The sequence below is a fragment of the Acinonyx jubatus genome, chromosome C2 (genome assembly GCF_027475565.1).
Source record: "Acinonyx jubatus isolate Ajub_Pintada_27869175 chromosome C2, VMU_Ajub_asm_v1.0, whole genome shotgun sequence".
Lineage (NCBI taxonomy): Eukaryota > Metazoa > Chordata > Mammalia > Carnivora > Felidae > Acinonyx > Acinonyx jubatus.
In genome coordinates, this window is record NC_069384.1 from 106094001 (window position 1) to 106103605 (window position 9605).

General features: G+C 45.0%; 1 long non-coding RNA gene across 1 annotated transcript in view; it reads left to right on the forward strand.

The window, feature by feature from the left end:
• Positions 1 to 5204, forward strand: part of LOC128315260 (uncharacterized) — a 10436-nt gene extending 5232 nt beyond the window's left edge. The window contains exon 2 of the long non-coding RNA XR_008297889.1: positions 4885 to 5204. This is a non-coding gene — a long non-coding RNA (uncharacterized LOC128315260). The remainder of the gene's footprint in view (positions 1 to 4884) is intronic.
• The last annotated feature ends 4401 nt before the right edge of the window (positions 5205 to 9605 follow it).

Genomic DNA, 9605 nt, shown 5'->3' on the forward strand with positions numbered 1-9605 from the left:
TATTTTAGCATATAGCACAAACGATCAAGGACATTTGCCCACATTGCCACAATTTAACTGTCATCACACTCAGGAAATTTAGCACCGATATAGTTATGTAATACACAGTTTATGTTAGAATTTTCCAGATTGTTTTAAAAATGTGTATAACTGGGTATTGGTTGGTTGATGCAGGATCCAAAAATTATATATAGTATTTAGTTTAATATCTCTTAGGCTTCATTAATCTAGAAAAGTCCCTGTGGTCAGATCCATGTTAAACATTTTTGGTAGGCACACTACAAAGATAATATTATGTTCTCAGTGTAACACCAAGCAGGCGCATGTCAATTTGTCCTATTATCATTGATAGTAACTTTGATCATGTGACTAAGGTGGTGTTCACCAGATTCTGTCACTGGGAAGGTACTTTCAATCTGTACTCTATGGGGTTATACATGAAGACTGAATTTCCTGTTCCTTGACAGTTTTTACCAATGGCTTTAGCATCCATTAATGGTCTTGCCTAAATCAAGTTTTGTTTTGTTTTGTTACTAGTAGTTGGAAAATGTGATTCTTCTATTTCTAGCCTGTTTAAGCATTTACTGGTTGGCATTCTTCTCATTATTCCTCTCATTATTCATTGTGATGCTGACATTACCCCAAATTAGGCCAGTGGAAACTCCTGTAAGCTAGCTCCCTTGACCTTTCAATAACATCCTCATTAGTTTTGGGCATTATATGTTATTTTCTTTTAAAACAAGATAATCCAGGCTCACCTTGTACTTTCTCTGCTTCAACCCTGGAACAAGCCATTCCTCTAAGAAGTACAGGTTCCCGTTAGTAAGGGACCAAGTTCTGGCATAAGGTATGCGTGTTGCTATCGCGGTGTTACTGCTTCTACATGGAGGTTTCACATGAAACCTCCAATTCTAATCCATCACTAGGGGGTTATTTTCCTCCTTCCTCCCAGTGTAAACCAGTGGTTTTGCAAATGTCCCTTAACTGAGGTTCGTCCCATGTTTCCTCATGACTAGACTCAGGTTTTGTGCTTTGGGTAGGAATATGATAGAAGTGAGTTGTGTCTTTCTCAGTGCATCAGATTAGGAGGCACATGATGACTGGTTCCATCACTAACGGAATTACTTTTGATTACTGGTTAAGGCGGTGTCTGCCAGTGTTCTCAGACTAGTTTCCCCTTTGTAATGAATATCTTATGTGGGGACAGCTTGGGTGGCTCAGTGGGTTGAATGTCTGGCTTCGGCTCAGGCCATAATCTCATAGTTTGTGGGTTCGAGCCCTGCATTGGGCTCTGTGCTGACAGTTCAGAGCCCGGAGCCTTCCTCGGATTCTGTGTCTCCCTCTCTGAGCTTCCCCCACTCACATTGTGTCTCTCTCAGAAATAAATAAAAAACATTAAAAAAAATAAGTATCTAATGTGGGAAATGCTTCAAGATCACATACTGTTTTTCATCATAATTCTGCCTACTAATTTTAGTACCCATTGCTTTTAGCCTGAAAATAATTATTGAAAATGATTTCCTAATTCCAGCATTCCTTCTTCCATTTATTAGTTGGAATCCCACTGTAAGGAAGAGCTTTCCCTTCTTCGTTTATCCTTTGTTTATGTATATCAGTATGGACTCATTTTGTGGGTTATAATCCATTACTATCACTAATTTGTTATAGTTATCCCAGATATGGCCAACGAGAAATGCTTTAAGATAGCTCCCATGTCCTTTGAGATAAATATTTTTTTAAATGGTTAGTTATTTTTGAGATAGAGAGAGGCAGAGAGCACGTGCGCATGTGCACACAAGCAGGTGAGGGGCAGAGATAGAGGGAAACAGAATCCGAAGCAGGCTCCAGGCTCTGAGCTGACAGCAAGGAGCCCAATGCGGGGCTTGAACTAAACGAACTGTGAGATCCTCACTTTAGCCAAAGTCGGACACTCAACTAACTGTCCACCCCAACACCCTGAGATTAATATTTTTAAGACTTTTCTTCACAGGTGTGACTTTCCAAAAGATTCACACCATTTATACATTTTCTAGGAGTGTATAATGAGACGTCCTTGGGCTTTTTCATCAGCACTGGCTTTAGAAGGGATAGAGTGACTTTTAAAGGTCAAGGTAACAAGGACGGGGCCGGGTGGCTCAGTCAGTTGAGTGACCAATTTCAGCTCAGGTCATGATCTCACGGTTGGTGGGTTTGAGCTCTCCTTTGGGCTCTGTGCTGACAGCTCAGAGCCTGGAGCCTGCTTCAGATTCTGTGTCTCTCCCTATCTCTGCCCTCCCCTGCTTAAAATAAACATTAAGAAAAATATTTTAAAAATAATAAACGTCAAGGTAACTAGGGGCGCCTGGGTGACACAGTTGATTAAGCATCCAACTTCAGCTCAGGTCATGATCTGGCAGTTCGTGAGGGCTTGAATTTCAAGCCCCACAGCAAGCTCTGTGCTGACAGCTCAGAGCCTGGAAGCTGCTTTGGATTCTATGTCTCCTTCTCTTTCTGCCCCTCCCCCGCTCATGTTCTGTCTCTCTCTCTCTCTCTCTCTCTCTCTCTCTCTCTCTCAAAAACAAACATTAAAAAAATAAATAAATGCCAAGGTAACCACACTGCCAATGTACAGGGCTTCTCATGGATGCAGTTTCCTTGTGGTTCATGACAATCTTCCCCCAACCATGATCAGTTCCCATTCTCCAACAATCTGTTTTTTCCTTAAAAGAGCCTTTCAGTTTGCAGCACGAGTTCATAATAAGTACTGCTGCCCATTAGAGGTCACTTTCGGCTAGATGTGATAGAAGATCTCTCTAAATCTCTTATCAGCTGACCAGCAAGTCTTGCTCTGAACACAATAAGGATTTGTCTGTTTCTAAAAGAACACTAGTGTCATTAGACATGTCCACTTAAGCCTCATTTAAGTCCTTAATCCAGACCTGAATCTGTGATAACATCTCAAAGGGTACACGCCTTTGCTAAGTTCTGCTGGAAGAAAAATAACGACAGTGACATCTGGTCATATAAGCACTATGTTCCAGATGACTATCTGTTTCACAAATATTAACTCACTTCCTATCTTTCAAAAACCATACAGTGTGTGTTGGGGGGAACCCATGAAGAGGTGATTTCACACAGCTAGTAAGTGGTTGAACCAGAATTCTAACCCAAATAGTTTGTTCCAGACTCCATATACTTAACCACTATACTGTGTATCAACCTGCATGGCTTTATTGGAGTCCCATTTTAATTAGATCTTTCTATATCTTTCCAAACCTGGAATCACTGGCTTCTTTATAAAACATCCACATAATGAGATTTAAAATCATCAGAGGTCTTTTGGAGGTTAGCAGTGGATGCTTATCAGCTGTGTGCCACTGGGAATTAGTCCAGTGGAGACATATCTGAGCCCAGTTTGACCTCCGTGGTTACAGGCTGGCCAGGTCCTGGGATCAACCCCAGTAACCCAGCAGCTCCACCAACACCCTGTTCAGGTGATCAGACAATCTAAGGTCACCAGCTTTTCCCTGCTTGGCCCTTGCTTCCTAGAAAAGTAGCAGCTTGCTTTGGAAGCTGCTTCAAATTAATCCCTCAAGGTACCTGATAAGGTTTCAGACCTTCTTTCCTTGGCAGGGGGTGGTGAAAGAGGGCAGGGGTTCTAGTGTTAGACTGACCTGCACTAGAAACCCTGTGCCCCTGCTCAGTGCTGTGTCGCCTTTGGCAGAACTGCTTAACTCCGTGAGCCTGAGTTTCCTCATCTGTGAGTACTCTCCTGGCACAAATGTTGAGAGAATTAGTGATGAATGTAAAGGATATTGGCAGAGGGTAGGAAGTACTTGGTAGATTTTATTATTACCACTTCCTTAAAGGTACAGCCCAATTCCCACCAATCAGAATAGCTGACCCTGATGTGTCCTCGGTGGTTCTGTCCTTTTTCTCAAACACCAGTGCCTCTAACTGCCTGTGTTATCCCTTGAGCAATGAAAACACATCACTCTTGCTGGCAAGTGTCATCTCTTGTGTCTGGCCTAATTCTCCAACTAGACTTCAGTCAAGTCTGGGGCTGCACTTTATACCTTTTCATATCCCTAGTCTTAACCAAGGACCCAAAACAGTAAGTGCTCAGTAAATGACTGCTGATGACAGAGACTAATTGAAGTTACTTCACAAGTATTTATGGAGATTTTACCAAGCATCAGGCAATGGACAAGGCTCTGAGAAAGTGAGGTGATTAAAACCTGGCCAAAGGAACTCTTGCTCTGGCTAAAAGTTTCTGCTAAAGCCAAAACAGTTCATGCACCTTTCCAGGCATCCAATTCCCAGAGAACGAGTTTCTCTGTTGAGGCAATCTGGTTCACTGTGTCTCCAACAAAAGGCAAAGCCAAGCCCACAGGCCAGAGCCCTTTTCACCGTGGAGAGTACATACCATGGCAATTAGTGCCCAAGGACCTTGGTGCCATTCGGGACCTCACTAGCTGTTCTGTCCTTAAGACCAGCCAGCAGCCCCTGAGATGGTGAGCACAGGAGACAGTCCATGCTCTCCCCACAAGGGGTCAGCGCAAGACCACGAGTGCTAGAGGACCTAGTCAGTGATGGACTCCTTCCCCAGGACTCATCCCAACCATGCAGTATTTGAATGATTTGTTCTTGGGTGGAGTGGATGAAAAGGGAGAGAATGGGTTGGAAAAAAATGAAACTATCTGTTGAATGTGCAAGCTGCTGCAGTCATGAAATCAAACAATGTTTGACTAAATATTTTTAATGCAAAGAAATCAGGTAATTTGAGGGTTTCAGAAAACAAACACTGTCAGGAAAACAAATGATAACTGAAGAAAATACTATGCATTAGCAAAAGCTCTACTCTTTCATTTGCAAAACCAAAATGACTTTTTTTTTTCTCTCCAGGAAAAGGAAGGCCTTCAGAAGTTAAAAGAAATGCAGTTTACTGACTAAGCCCTTCTCTGCAACAGAAACAAAGAACCTTCCCTCTTATCTGGGTTCAGAACTGGCAAGCAACCTCAATGTAGGCACTTGATAAATATTCACTGATGATGAAAATGTTCACACTGCAAAGAAACCATCCTGTTATTTCAAGAACCCTTCTGAAATGCCAGTGATTGAAGCCGGATCTTGACTCTCCTTTGCAAATCCTGAACAAGAAAAGCCCAGTTCAGCTGGTCACGTGGAACAAAACAGAACAAGAACAGTGGATTAATCTCTTCTGGTGTCTGGGGTTGTGACTGGCAAACTGAGGCAGTGGGTAGGGTTTTGAAATAACCACTCCCAAAACATCCAAGCAATGAGGTTTAGTGTCTCCACTTTGTAGGGAAAAAACGACCTCATTTTTCTTTGCATTGGATGTGCAGGCTATGCCTACGAACAGAAATAGGTAAAGCTGGTGCAGGGAGTGGCAGTTCATTTTAGTCATCCTGAACCATCTCGATCATGATGTATCAACTGAGCTGAGGGACATTCAGAGAGAACATGGTGAAACCAATGCATTGGTATGTTGCCCGGTCAAGGTCTGCTTGTTTTGGCCCGGGTACACATGGCCTTGGCCAGTGCAATCTTGATAAACAGAAATGAATGCACCTCAGTAACCACTGCCCAGACAGCCTATGTTGGTGAAGCTGGGGTCTGGCTCAACTGTACCAGGATGTCTTGGAGACCTTCCATCAGCTGGGCCCTGTCTGTCCCTACAGAGACCTCTTTCTGGGTTCTAAGAAACTCTCAATTTGTCAGTGGTTAATTCAGGCCAGAGCAGGGGTGGCACAGCCACTGCTTGGGTGTGGGCTTGGGCTATCTTAGGCCTGGAACAGAACAGCTCTATTTCCTCACACTAGCGTCCCATCCCCCACCACCATTCTGTACCTCCCCCTTCATGAGTAGCCTCAAATTTTTCTTAGCAACAGAGGGGTGGGGCTAGGAGCGCCTCCTCCCCCTCCCCTGTGGCTCCCCTAGTCCTCTGTGTTGGGTTTAGTTTCTTTTTTTAAAAAAAAATTTTTTTTAACATTTATTTATTTTTGAGACAGAGAGAGACAGAGCATGAACGGGGGAGGGTCAGAGACAGAGGGAGACACAGAATCTGAAACAGGCTCCAGGCTCTGAGCAGTCAGCACAGAGCCCGACGCGGGACTCGAACTCACATACCGCGAGATCGTGACCTGAGCTGAAGTCGGACGCTTAACCGACTGAGCCACCCAGGCGCCCCATGGGTTTAGTTTCACTCACACACACACCTAAGTGAAGACAGCCCTGACAGGTTTAGCAGTGTCTTCATCGGGGGTTCCCAGGCCTTGAGGTGAGCTCTGAGGCTAGCACCATGATATAAGGGGTAGGTGGCAGCTGAAGCCCACATCAGGGAATCAACCCCCCAGTCAGCATAGTGATGCCCAAGCAGGCAGGGAAGCCCCAGGAAAACCACTTCACTTGCCACAGCTTTGGCCCCCTGACCTTGGCCTTGCATATGGGCCTCTATTTCTAGTGCACCCCCACCCCCACCCCAGCCACCACCTCTGACCTTATCAAAATCTGCCCTTCCAGCAGCTTTTTCTGCCCATGGGTCCTGGCCCCATGCTTGAACAAAATCTGCCCTTCCATCTGCCCCACAGATACTGCCTGAGCATATTATATGTGCAAGACAGACCTCTGCTGAGAGGTAGGCTGTGGCTCTCTCCTCTCAAATCTAAAATACCAGAGATGTAAAAGAGCATTAACTGAATCCTTGCTTTGTGCCAGAAGCTTTAGATGCATGATCTCTCTTAATCTTGCCCTCATACCTTAAAGGAAGGTCTCATTATTACCATAAGAACCAAGAGTAGGGGCACTGCTGCCTGACTGCCTGAGTTCAAAAGTCCAGGTTTGCTATGCACTCTGTATGTGACCTTGGGCAGATGATTTGACCTACCTGCCCACCTCACCAGGAAAATAAGAATCAGGCTACTGTGAGCATTAATGGGTTAACTTATGTGAAAAGTGCTAAGAGCAGTCCTACAGAAGTGTTAGTCATCATTATATATTATTAGCTACTATATGTTAAAGATAAGAAAACAGAAGCCACACAGTCACTTGTGAAGCCTGGCTTCTGGTGGGCTCCATACAAATGCTCTCCCCTCATCACATCACATTTTCTTTAGCATTGTAAAGTGCCGTTCCCCTTCCAGGGATGGTTACATTTGGCCAATGGCCAGAGCCTTAAAAGTGAGTATAGGAGAGAAATTGGAGAACAGGAGCCACCTGAGTTTTATCTGGGGCTCCTGAAATTGTGCCCCATAAGAGTTACCAGTGACCAGCAGTGGTCCTGTCCTCCATCTCTGGGCAGGAAGGTCCTGACTTTTCTGAAGAGGGCTGACCCTGGCACCTGTCCCTTTTCTGCTCAGAAGCAGGCTGAGACCACATGATTCTAAAACTCCCCATCCCCATTCCCATCCTAGAATCTGGGTAGTTTTTCCTGAAAATATGGCAGGTTTTCAATTTAAACCCAACCCCACCTGCTCCAAAGCCCATGTTCTCTCCATTCTTATCTTGGTCAGTTACCCCACAGCTGCCCAGACATCTGTGGCAGACAGACAAATGAGGCCACAGGGATTGACAGAGTCATGGCGTGGCCTCCGTGTGCAGGGGAGGAAGGGAACAGGAAACTGGAACAAAGGCCAATGCTGGGTGCAGGCCCATGTATGGATAACTAAGTTATCTGATCACTCAATTTATAAATCCAATCAATGGAAAAATCACATGCACTCACCTAACATCTACAAGGGACTCCCTTCAGCCCAAAAGCAGAAAAGTATCCAGAGATATCTTGGTTCAGGCAAACTATAGTCTCAAGGGTGCAGCATTTTCTGGAGCTTCTATCATGCCCTGAATTGATGCTCTCCTAATTAGCTTTGTGGTCTTGGCCAAATTTCTCTGAACCTCTCTAAAACCGGGATTTACTAATATATAAAACAGGGAAAATGCTCCCTACCTCATACGATTTTCCTAAGGTTAACTATAGTGATATATGCAAAACTGCCAGGGGCAGGCACAGAAGAGATAAGGCCCTTCTCAGGAACCAGCGGTGCCTGTGATGGGCTGTCAACTGCCTTCCTGAGTCCCCCATGCCTCTGTAACAAGCTGTCCACCTGCCCCTCCACTGTCAGACCCTCCAAGCTATTTGGTGTGTGCTCACTGGCCTCCTCAAAGCAGGATGGTATTTGGCACCAGGTGACAAAATTCTTCTCAGTTCTGCAGTGAGTCCCTAGAGGCTTCCCATCCTTCCCGCTCAGGAGGAGGAGGAAGAGAGAAAGGGCATGGAGTTGGAGGGGGACACAGAGTGAAATTTCCAGAAGTCCAGCAACCTCTCATCCTGGTCCCAATGCCAAAAAGCTGAGTCTAAAAGGAAGTTCCTCAGAGGCCTGGGGAAAAGGCCTGTAAGGGAAGTAAAGGGATATCTGGAATGTTGAATGCTGTGAAGAAATTTGTCAGATGAGAAAGGAAAAGGAAAGTGATTAACTAGGTCAAAGGGCACGAGTTTTCAGTCTACTATTCATCATGACTGGAGGATGACTACTGATCAGATTATTTCATCCACCAGTATGGAGGGAAAAGGCTTGTTAATTTTTTTTTTTTTCAGTGTGTTCCTCCCTACCATGCAAACAGTTCTCATTCTGCAAGGCTGGGGGAATTCAATTCCAAGCACTCAATGTAGTGAGAAGGTGAGGGGTTTGAAGCCAGAATACCTGGGTTCAAGCTGTTGTTCCCCTCTGACCTGCCTGTGACCCTTAGACCTCAAATTCCTCACCTGAAAATAAAAGCAGTTGGGACTTCAGGGCTGTGGTGAGCAATCTGTGGAAATGTGTGGGGAGGCTTCTCTTAAAGAGGGAACATAGCAGTCATTGGTCACTTGTTATTGTTATTATGCAAAATTTCTCTCTAAGCCAACTAGTGCTGTTCCACTGTCCACAATGAGAAAGACAGCTAGTTATCAGGGCATTTTGTAATCTTTGGGGATTTAAAAGGTTTAAAAGGCTGAAGAAGAGTAGCCAAGTGCTTTGGTTTCTCACCTGTTCCTCCATCCAATCGCCAGCATCCTGGGGAAAATATGGCCCCTTTTGGGGAAAGGCCACCATCAGGCCCCAGGCAGGCCTCTCTGCAGGCTCAGAGGAGCAGCCAGCGGCTGGGTAGCAAGATGGGGAACAGGGAGCTCAAACATGCCTCCCTCCTGGGGCCTAGGGCTCCATTATGCGCTGTTTTCTTCGTGGGTCACTTCCTCCATTAAAATGGTATTTAACATTGTATTTTATGTCTGAATTTATATAAAAATGGATATAATCCAAGCTGGGTTCATTACTGCATATTCATAATTACTTTCTCTTATGATTTTAATAGAAATTTAATTTAAAAGAAATGAATGATGAGCACTTTGGCCACTAGGGGGCAGCATGAGCTCACTAGATGATTACGGGAACTCGGGTGGAGGGGTGGCCCCAGTAAATAGTGGAGAAAGACAGGGCGACGACTCCCACCGCTGACTCACAAAGGGCTTTTGCTTCCCACAGCGTTTCCTCAGAGAGTGTTGTGTTTGCTCCTCACATCAGTCCCAGGAAGCAGGCGGGTGGGGTGGGTGTTAGTGCCCCACTTGGGGC